Source organism: Pollicipes pollicipes, unplaced genomic scaffold (genome assembly GCF_011947565.3).
Source record: "Pollicipes pollicipes isolate AB1234 unplaced genomic scaffold, Ppol_2.1 Scaffold_4881;HRSCAF=5763_pilon_pilon_pilon, whole genome shotgun sequence".
Classification (NCBI taxonomy): domain Eukaryota; kingdom Metazoa; phylum Arthropoda; class Thecostraca; order Pollicipedomorpha; family Pollicipedidae; genus Pollicipes; species Pollicipes pollicipes.
This window is the reverse complement of record NW_023596576.1, coordinates 2,063,871-2,072,911: the sequence shown is the minus strand read 5'-3', so window position 1 is coordinate 2,072,911 and position 9,041 is coordinate 2,063,871.

The window sequence follows — 9,041 nt, the reverse complement described above, 5'->3', positions numbered from 1 at the left end:
GTGCTCCCGACACGTGTAACGTGCCACCCTGCACTTGTGACACCATGAAATTTCCCGTTCAATGTCCTATCGCACCATGCCAGTCTCGTGTTACTATGTGCCAGAGGAGCGGAAATCCTGCGTAGTGTGAAAATGGACGAAATCGGCAAAATAGAGCTTCGCAGCTAATGTGCACGTGTCAGATGACACGTGCAGCATGGCATTGCACACGTCTGAGTGATTGCCCGTTAGGCCACCTATCGAAGCATGCCAGTCTCTACGTACTTCCTACCCCGGTTTCCGGAGATACCATGAAAATGCGTAAGCCCCTCAAACGAGCAAAATCGTGCAAATTCATAGTTTAATACATGGGCGCCATGACATGTGGTACGGGTCACCACAATCATCATCTGGCTCCTGAATAAGCACGCCAGTCACGGGTGTGTTCGTGCCATGCGTGCCAAAATGCGGCACAAAACGTGCAAACTCTTGGGAGAAAGCAAAATCCATCCGTGATCCTGTGCCGCGTGATGCGTGTGACCGTACCATTTCGATTGCGCAAACTTGCGATGCGATCGACAGTGAAGTCGCGTCAACTGTGAATATGCGGAAACAAAATCCACGCCTATACGCGCACTGCGAACACAGCGACAGTCATACACAGCGCGCCGTCGACGCCAATACGCCAGCCCGCACTGCGTATGCCCATCTCCCGCCCACCGGCCCACGGCCGGACAGCCTGGAGATGGACTGGAGGCAAGCCGGAACGCGTCCCAAGCGTCCCAATCCCGGATGTGCTTGTGCATGAGCCCGTGCAACATGGTACGTGTGACCGTACCATTTCGCATGGTACATCTGTTTGTGCCATTTTCGTGTCGCCACGACCGATCGTCGAGATTTTGGTGCGAGATGGCATGATCGGCTGGGGGCAATTAATTACAGCGGCCAGTCATTTAAAACTTGTATCTTGTAATTTGTCCTGCAATTTGCAGCGCAACGTTGCGCTGCACATACGCGCGATAAGACTAAAAGTGTAACCGCGTGAATTGTGATTGTTGGAAACAAAATCCACGCCTGTACGCGCACGGCGACCGCAACTCACAGCGCGCCGCCGACCACTATACCTGAGCCGAGATCGTGCATCAGCCCCCTGTCATCCCTGTGTATCGCCATATCATCGCTCATTTTTGCGAAGTGCCAAATGCGTGGCGCGAAAGGGACAAAATAATTTCACCAACCTTGACTCGCGTCGCTGCGTGTCGCTTGCTATTTCTCAGTTCATCTTATTGATGTTTCGGGCGGTTTGAGGCAGCGCTTGTTGGATTTAATTAAAATGTAGTTGAAGCTTTTGTGTGGTATGCACGAAAGCTAAAGAAGTCTAATGTGCACGATGCTGTTTGTGTGTGCGGTAGCCATATGTAACCCCGTTGGTAATGTTAAAGGCACAGGGTTTTCTCCATGATTTTAGAGTACGGCGTCATTGGGTCGCTAGTTGCAGGGAATTGAGTGCTTGGCCTGCTGTCTTGCACTTTGCTTGTGTGTGTTGTGTTTCTATAGCTGCATTTGTGACATGTATGGACCTGGTGGTACAAAATATACCATATTATTGCTATTAAGTTGTAAAGCTGATGCAACTCTTGATTTCATCCTGACACCGCTCAGATTACTAGCCTCTTTTTTATTTCTTGTTTGAAAACATTTCTAAGCATGAACTATTGGCATGACATAAATTACTGTTAGCAAACGTTATATTGCTGTGAATTTTTATGGATAGGATTGGGTTCCAATCCCATCTGATTACATATTATGGTTGTTGGGGACTGAATCCATGTCACGTTAATTTTTCATCATCACATCATCTTCCTTAGGTATATGAGTGCACATAATCACATTATGTGATGGACAAATAATTCCCATGAAAGTGATCAGATATGATTTTTTTGCAGCTGTTTCATCGCATGCTTTGAAGTCCAGGCGTCATGACTTGCTGTATGAGTCCAAATACATCAAAGGTATCATAAAGGCTAGTTCTTCCCTTGAAATATAATGATAACTAAAACACTACCTTTTTTGTTTAGATATGCCAGGGGCCAGACATGTGCCTGGTTCCTAATATTGGTTCCTGGTTCCTTCTGTTTTATTTTCGACAAAACAAGATGAGGGACCCTGGTTCTCACTGGTTCTTTTGTCAAAACAAGACGTTGGATCCTGTTCCCATTGGTTCTTTTGACAACAAAAGACTCTGGATCCTGGTTCTCACTGGTTCTTTCGACAAAACAAGATGCTGGATCATGGTTCCTATTGGTTCTTTTAATAAAACAAGACCCTGGATCCTGGTTCCCACTGGATCTTTCCGCAAAGTAAAACCCTGGATCCTGGTTCCCACTGGCTCTTTCAACAAAACAAGATTCTGGTTCTCAGAGGTTCTTTCGACAAAACGAAACCGTAGGTCGTGGTTCCCAATGGATCTTTTGATAAAACATTATGCTGCATCCTGGTTCCCATCGGTTCTTACACAAAACAAAACCCTGGATCTTGGTTCCCACTGTTTCCTTCAACAACACAAGACCTGCATCTTGGTTCCCATTGGTTATTCTGTAAGCACTGGCTTCAGCTCCTAGTTTCCCTTGTTTTTCTGTCAATACCAGCCCAAGGTTCCCATAAGTTCTTTGGCAAGCAACAGAAATACCAACATGCCATGAATACTAAACACCATGTCTCACACTTCACTCTAGTTATTTTACTAACACTGGACTCCTGAGGTCAGAATATGGAGTAATCTGACAGTCTTGGGACCTTGTACAAATTGGCATAAAAAGATCACCCTGAACAACCCAAATACTTTACTCTAAAAAGCAGATTAGTACATCACAGACAAGTCAAAATAAACAGCATGCCCCGACTTTGTAACAACAATGCAGCTTTTCGAGAAGCCTGAGCACAAGGCTCAGGCAGATCTAGATTCATTGTGTGTATGATAAAGCAGTATCAATGTGAGACTAACTTTGGTCAGCAGGTGGGCTGGGTATGTGTAAAAAATTATTGATGAGCTTTGATGGTAGCCTGTGATATTGGGACGGTTTTCTGGTGTCTGGTATATATACATATATATATATATATATATATATATATAGATGGTTGTTGAATTTGTCTACCTCCTAGCCACCTCCAAAATGCCTAGAAGAATAAACAGAATAAAACGAAATGTTCTAGAATATCTGGAATAGAATATCTAGAAGAACCGTGCAAAACGTTATAATATTCTTGGAAAAAAATCATCTGAAATTTTCATCACCCCCTTTTGAGCTGTGTCTCAGGCTTTCCGGCACATGATGTGCCCAAAGTGCATTTTTTATCATCGGAAGCTGCATTTCAACACATACAAGCCTTGTTTGTGTCTGATAATGTTGTGGATGATTTGAATTGATTATTACACATTGGATAGTGTATTTTTTGGTGTTAGCATCCAGACGTCAATAAAAAAGAACCGTTGTCCCGCATTCTCACACGGAGTAACCTCACCACCAGCAGCCTTAGCTCCGTGACGTCACATTCCCTTTGGGTTTTAGATAAACGAAACATGTGATACCAGCTTCCCTATCTGCGGCCTTGATGAGTGACGTGCGGTGGCGCCACATTGGTGTGCGAGGGGTTGTGGATGGTTGTTGCGTGATTTGATTGGTAATCATTTTGTGCCATTCTTATGTTAACTGATCACACACACACGCACACGCACACGCACACGCACACGCACACGCACACGCACACGCACACGCACACGCACACGCACATTTATATTATATATATATATATATATATATATATATATATATATATATATATATATATGTGTGTGTAGTGTTCATTATTTCTGTGATATACGCACGGAAGAGCGGGCCTTTCCTTTCAGGACAAAATTAGGCAGCTAACAGCCCAGTTGCAGACCTAGGTCTTCATCATACCTGCATCGCGACAAGTTATTGGTTTTGTTCTTCTGAATTTGCAGTATTATTTACATTGAAGAACAGCAAATTTGTGTCATGGTACATGAGGAACAGCATGAGCAGATAACCAGGCATGTTCAAAGACTTAATTTTATTAATTCACATTAAGAACAGCACACATTGCTGGATCTGAAAGAAGTGGTAAGTGTAACCAGCAACTGCTGTGAAGAACTCCTGGTAAGATTCTGCTTCTTGCTGGTTCCTGGACATATTTTAGAGTGGGTCTTGGTTCTTGCTGGATCTCTCAACATAATGCCAGGCTGGATCTGGGTTCTTGCTGGGTCCCTATGCCCAATCCAAGCTGGATCTTGGTTCTTGCTGGTTCTTTCAGTTTGGTATCGGGCTGGATCCCGGCTCTTACTGGATCTTTCGTTTTCATGTTAAGCTGGGTCCTGGTTCTTGTTGGATCTTTTAGCTTATTCTCAAGCTGGATCCTGGTTCTTGCTGGATCTTTCGGCTTATTTTCAAGCTGGATCCTGGTTCTTACTGGATCTTTCAACTTATTGTCAAGCTGGATCCTGGTTCTTGCCGAATCTTTCGACTTATTACCAGACTGGTCTAATCGCCGCATAACGCGATCAAAATGGACGTGAAAATTCCGGAACCAGGAAACAGGAACCGGTTCCCGGGAAGAAATCTTGGGAACCAGGTACAAGTCTGCCAGGGACCTGCAATGGAATTGTCAGAGACAGGTTCCTAAGAGGGAGGCATGGAAAGAGGGACATCTGCCGTCCTTACAGTGAGAAGAACTGTCAGAAGACTGTGCTGCTGTGAATAGATATTGGACAAGCATCTGTGCCCCAAGCCACCAATAGTGAGAACTGTGCATGCTGTATAAAAAAGAAATGCCGTGACCAGGTCTCTTGCTTATGTCCCATTGCCATTGCTATTCAGAATAAGGACATTGTATGGCCTGGTATTGAGGAAGTTATGCTGGAGCGCGTTATTCATGCATAAATAAAGGTGAGCTGTGCACTAGACATTGTCTAATTGTTACAAAAAAGATTGCTTTCCTCTATTGCCGGCAAAGTGAAACTTCTACCCCTTTGAAAGTGATAAAATCTGCATTTCAAACAAGACATCAGCAGAGTGGTAGTTTTTACGCAGCAGGTTCGAAATCAATTTCCCTACCCCGCGCATGGCTATTGAATGCCTTTCAAAGGCCAGAGTAAGTTGCAACAAGCGACAAGTTTTGATGTCTTCAGGCACTAAGATGACCTAATGCAAGATTAAAAGTGATTTTATTGGATTCCTGTGGGATAATCAATCCGAAGACATGCATGACATGACTAGCATGCCGTGTCGTGTTGGCCTCGTATAACCTCATCTTAACGTCTTACCTACATCTCGACTATGTAATGACCAGAAAAAAACTGTAGCTGACGTTTAAGCTGCAAAACACGATCAAAATGGACGTGCAAATATTTTGAATCATAGATCGCATGAATGCAGCAAACTCACGCTACCCTATGGAATGACCTTGACCTCACCTCATTGTGGCATCTACATGTCCGTGACACAGCATCCTCATTTAGCCGAAGAGCATATCCTTTTTGGGGAAATGAAGCGCCTCGATTTTTTTTAATGAATTTGATCCGAACCCTCCTGAATGGATGGATTTCTGGGGTCAGCGCTCACGCTAAGCAGTGCTTGTTGTGTGAGCTCTGACCCCCACCATCGGATCGCGCAATCCCAGGCAACGGCAGAATTTAGTGGCGAAAGCTTAACGTGCCGCAATGCTCAGCACGGTCCGTCCTGCCCTCTGACGTCAACTGACCTTTAGCGCGACCGCTGCCACCGGCCGCAGGCCATACCTGTCAAAGGCAAATAGCGAGCGCCCTAAAGCGACTCGAACCCACCCAGCCACGGGTGGGTGGATCGGAAGGCAGGCTCTCTAACCAACTGAGCCACCGGGACGGACATTGACTTGACCTGACTGATTGACCCAGCCCCTGCAAACATGTAGTGGAGGTCTGCAGGACTTTGTCCTGACCTTGACCTTTCATGTCAGCACGATTTCCGATTGTTGTTTCCATGAGATGCGCCCATTGACTCTTTCCGTTTGCATATATATTTCTGACTTAAGCAATGAATTCCCGAAAAAGCTTGGTGAGAGTTTTGTCTCCCGGCTTTCCAGTCCGAGGCGCTCGACTGGGACGCCGGCCAATTAATTATTAATAAACCTCGCAGCTGATATGACCTATTCGGAGAATAGTCTTGTTATGATCCAACCAACGATATTAAACGACTCCCCAGTCTAAAAACCGTTTCAAAAAGCCAAACAAACTGTGGTGGGCATGTATTCGCCGTTGACTATTGCGTGCCGATTACACTTGTGACGTCATCAGTCGAAGCAGCGGAATTTGGCCGAACGGTCATACCCTCTGTTCTAGGGCTTTGATCTCGCATAACGACCACCCGCCCCACGGCATTGTTGCTAAGAGGGGAAAGGTGGTAAGTACCGATACGTACTAAAAGTGGCTTAGTGTAGTACGTATAGATCCTAAACAGAGCAGCCCGGTAACCCAAGGCTGGCCGAAGGAAATGAGGCTGTGTAGAGGTGGACGTCGTGAATTTCTTTTCTTTCGTTAGGAGTAGAAAACCTTCACCATTTTGGGATCTCAATTCCCATTTGAATGCGAGTTGTTGCTAGTGCGCGGCGAGGTCGGTCGGTCGGTCGGTGGTCAGTGGGGGGGGGGGGGGGGGGATGGTGGAAGTGATTGGGAAGCGTACCTGGAAAGACTCTCGCGCGTAATTTACACAAGAGTGTTATCTACCGGCTGAGTATGATAATGACATATCCTCGACTACAGGGCATTGGAAAAGATATTGTCATCCGGGTAGTGCAAGGAATGGGACACTAGTCTCGAGATGTCGTTAGCATCAGACTTGGGCTTGACTCGAATCTCTTGAACCAGCTCCGGACTGGCTCACAGATTGTGGAATCTGACTCAGCTCGTGACTCAGCTGTTCCATTTTTCATTTGACTAAGTTCAGGCCATGTCTAGGTGTAGGTGTACTTTCCTACCTAACGTTAGAAAAAATCATTGCACACCATTCGCCGTGTTTAAGGCGGCACAAATCGTAAATAATCTCAAAACAGGTAGAATCATGTTCCTACCTTCGAATTTCAATAACTTCGATGGCGGGCTCCCGAGCGCCGCGCGCACCGCACCGCTTGGACTCCCAGCGCCGTTTTTGCGTTGCCGTTGCGTAAATACAATATTTCTGCTTACCAAGTACTCTACAAAATGTACCTGACCAAGGTAAACCATTCGTCGTGTTTAAGGCGGAACATGTCGTAAATAATTTCAAAACAGATAGAATAATGCTCCTACCCTCGAATTTTAATAAATACGATAGCGAGTTCCCGAGCGCCGCACGCACCGCACCGCACCGCCTGGACTCCCAAGCGCCGTTTCTGCGTTGTTGCGAAAGCACAATATTTCTGCTTATCAAGAACCATAGAACATGCACGGGACCAAGGTAACAATAATAAAGCAACCAAAATCGTTTCTTATCGAGCTTAGGTACATTTTTGAAACACACAGGCCAGAATAGTCCAGAACATATCCTAAACTAGCCTAACCTAACCAAACCTAACCTAACCTAACCTAACCTAACCAAACCAAACCAAACCTAACCTAACCTAACCTAACCTGACCTAACCTAACTGAGAATAGACCAGAACCTAAGCTAAGCTAAGCTAAGCTAGCCTGACCTGACCGGACCTAACCTAACCTAACCTAACCTAACCTGAGAATAGACCAGAACCTAAGCTTAGCTAAGCTAAGCTAACCTAACCTAACCTAACTTAACCTAACCTAACTAACCTAACCTAACCTAACCTAACCTAACCTAACCTAACCTAACCTAACCTAACCTATATCCCCTTCAACCCAGCATCCCATAGCTAAGCTAAGCTAAGCTAGCCTGACCTGACCTAACCTAACCTAACCTAACCATACCTAACCTAACCTAACCCAACCTAACCTAACCTAACCTAACCTAACCTAACTTGAGCTTAGATATAAGCTCATAGACCTTATGAGCTTAGATATAAGCTAATAGACCAGAACCTAAGCTTAGCTAAGCTAACCTACCCTAACCTAACTAACCTATCCTAACCTAACCTTACCTGACCTAACCTAACCTAACCTAACCTGACCTGACCTGACCTGACCTGACCTGACCTGACCTGACCTGACCTAACCTAACCTAACCTAACCTAACCTAACCTAACCTCCCCACCCTATATCCCCTTCAACCCAGCATCCCATTGGCGTCCATGTTTCATGCCATATATAGGTGCCATAGAGTGAGCTTTTATTTAACTGTCATGTTCTCATTTTGCTTTACATTCCCCACCCAATCCCCCTGCAACCCATGGTCCCGTTGGCGTCGAGGATCAAATTTCATGGATTCTTGTTACCTTGGCCCGGTACATTTTTACGGTTCTTGATGCTGCTTGATGCACAGTAATGTTGTGACCCGCGCAGTAATGGCGCCGGTGTCGCGGGTGCTGTGTGTGTGCGGCGCTCGGGAGTTCGCCATCGTAATTATAAAAAATTGAAGGTAAGATTATGAATCTACCTGTTTTGTGATTATTTACGATATGTCCTGCCTTAAACACGACGAATGGTTTACTTTGGTCCCGTACATTTTGTAGAGTTCCCGGTAAGCAGAAATATTGTATTTACGCAACGGCAACGCAGAAACGGCGCTAGGGAGTCCAGGCGGTGCGGTGCGCGCGGCGCTCGGGGGCCCGCCTTCGAAGTTATTGAAATTCGAGGGTAGGAGCATGATTCTACCTGTTTTGAGATTATTTAAGATATGTCCTGCTTTAAACACGATGAATGGTGTACAATGATTTTTTCTAACGTTAGGTAGGAAAGTACACCCTGACCCATGTCTACGTTGGAGCACTTGATGCTTGGCCCATGCAAATTACAAAATCAAATATCAAGCTCTGGCTCATCGATATGCAGATGCATGTGTTATGTATATAAACATGGATATATATATATATATATATATATATATATATATATATATATA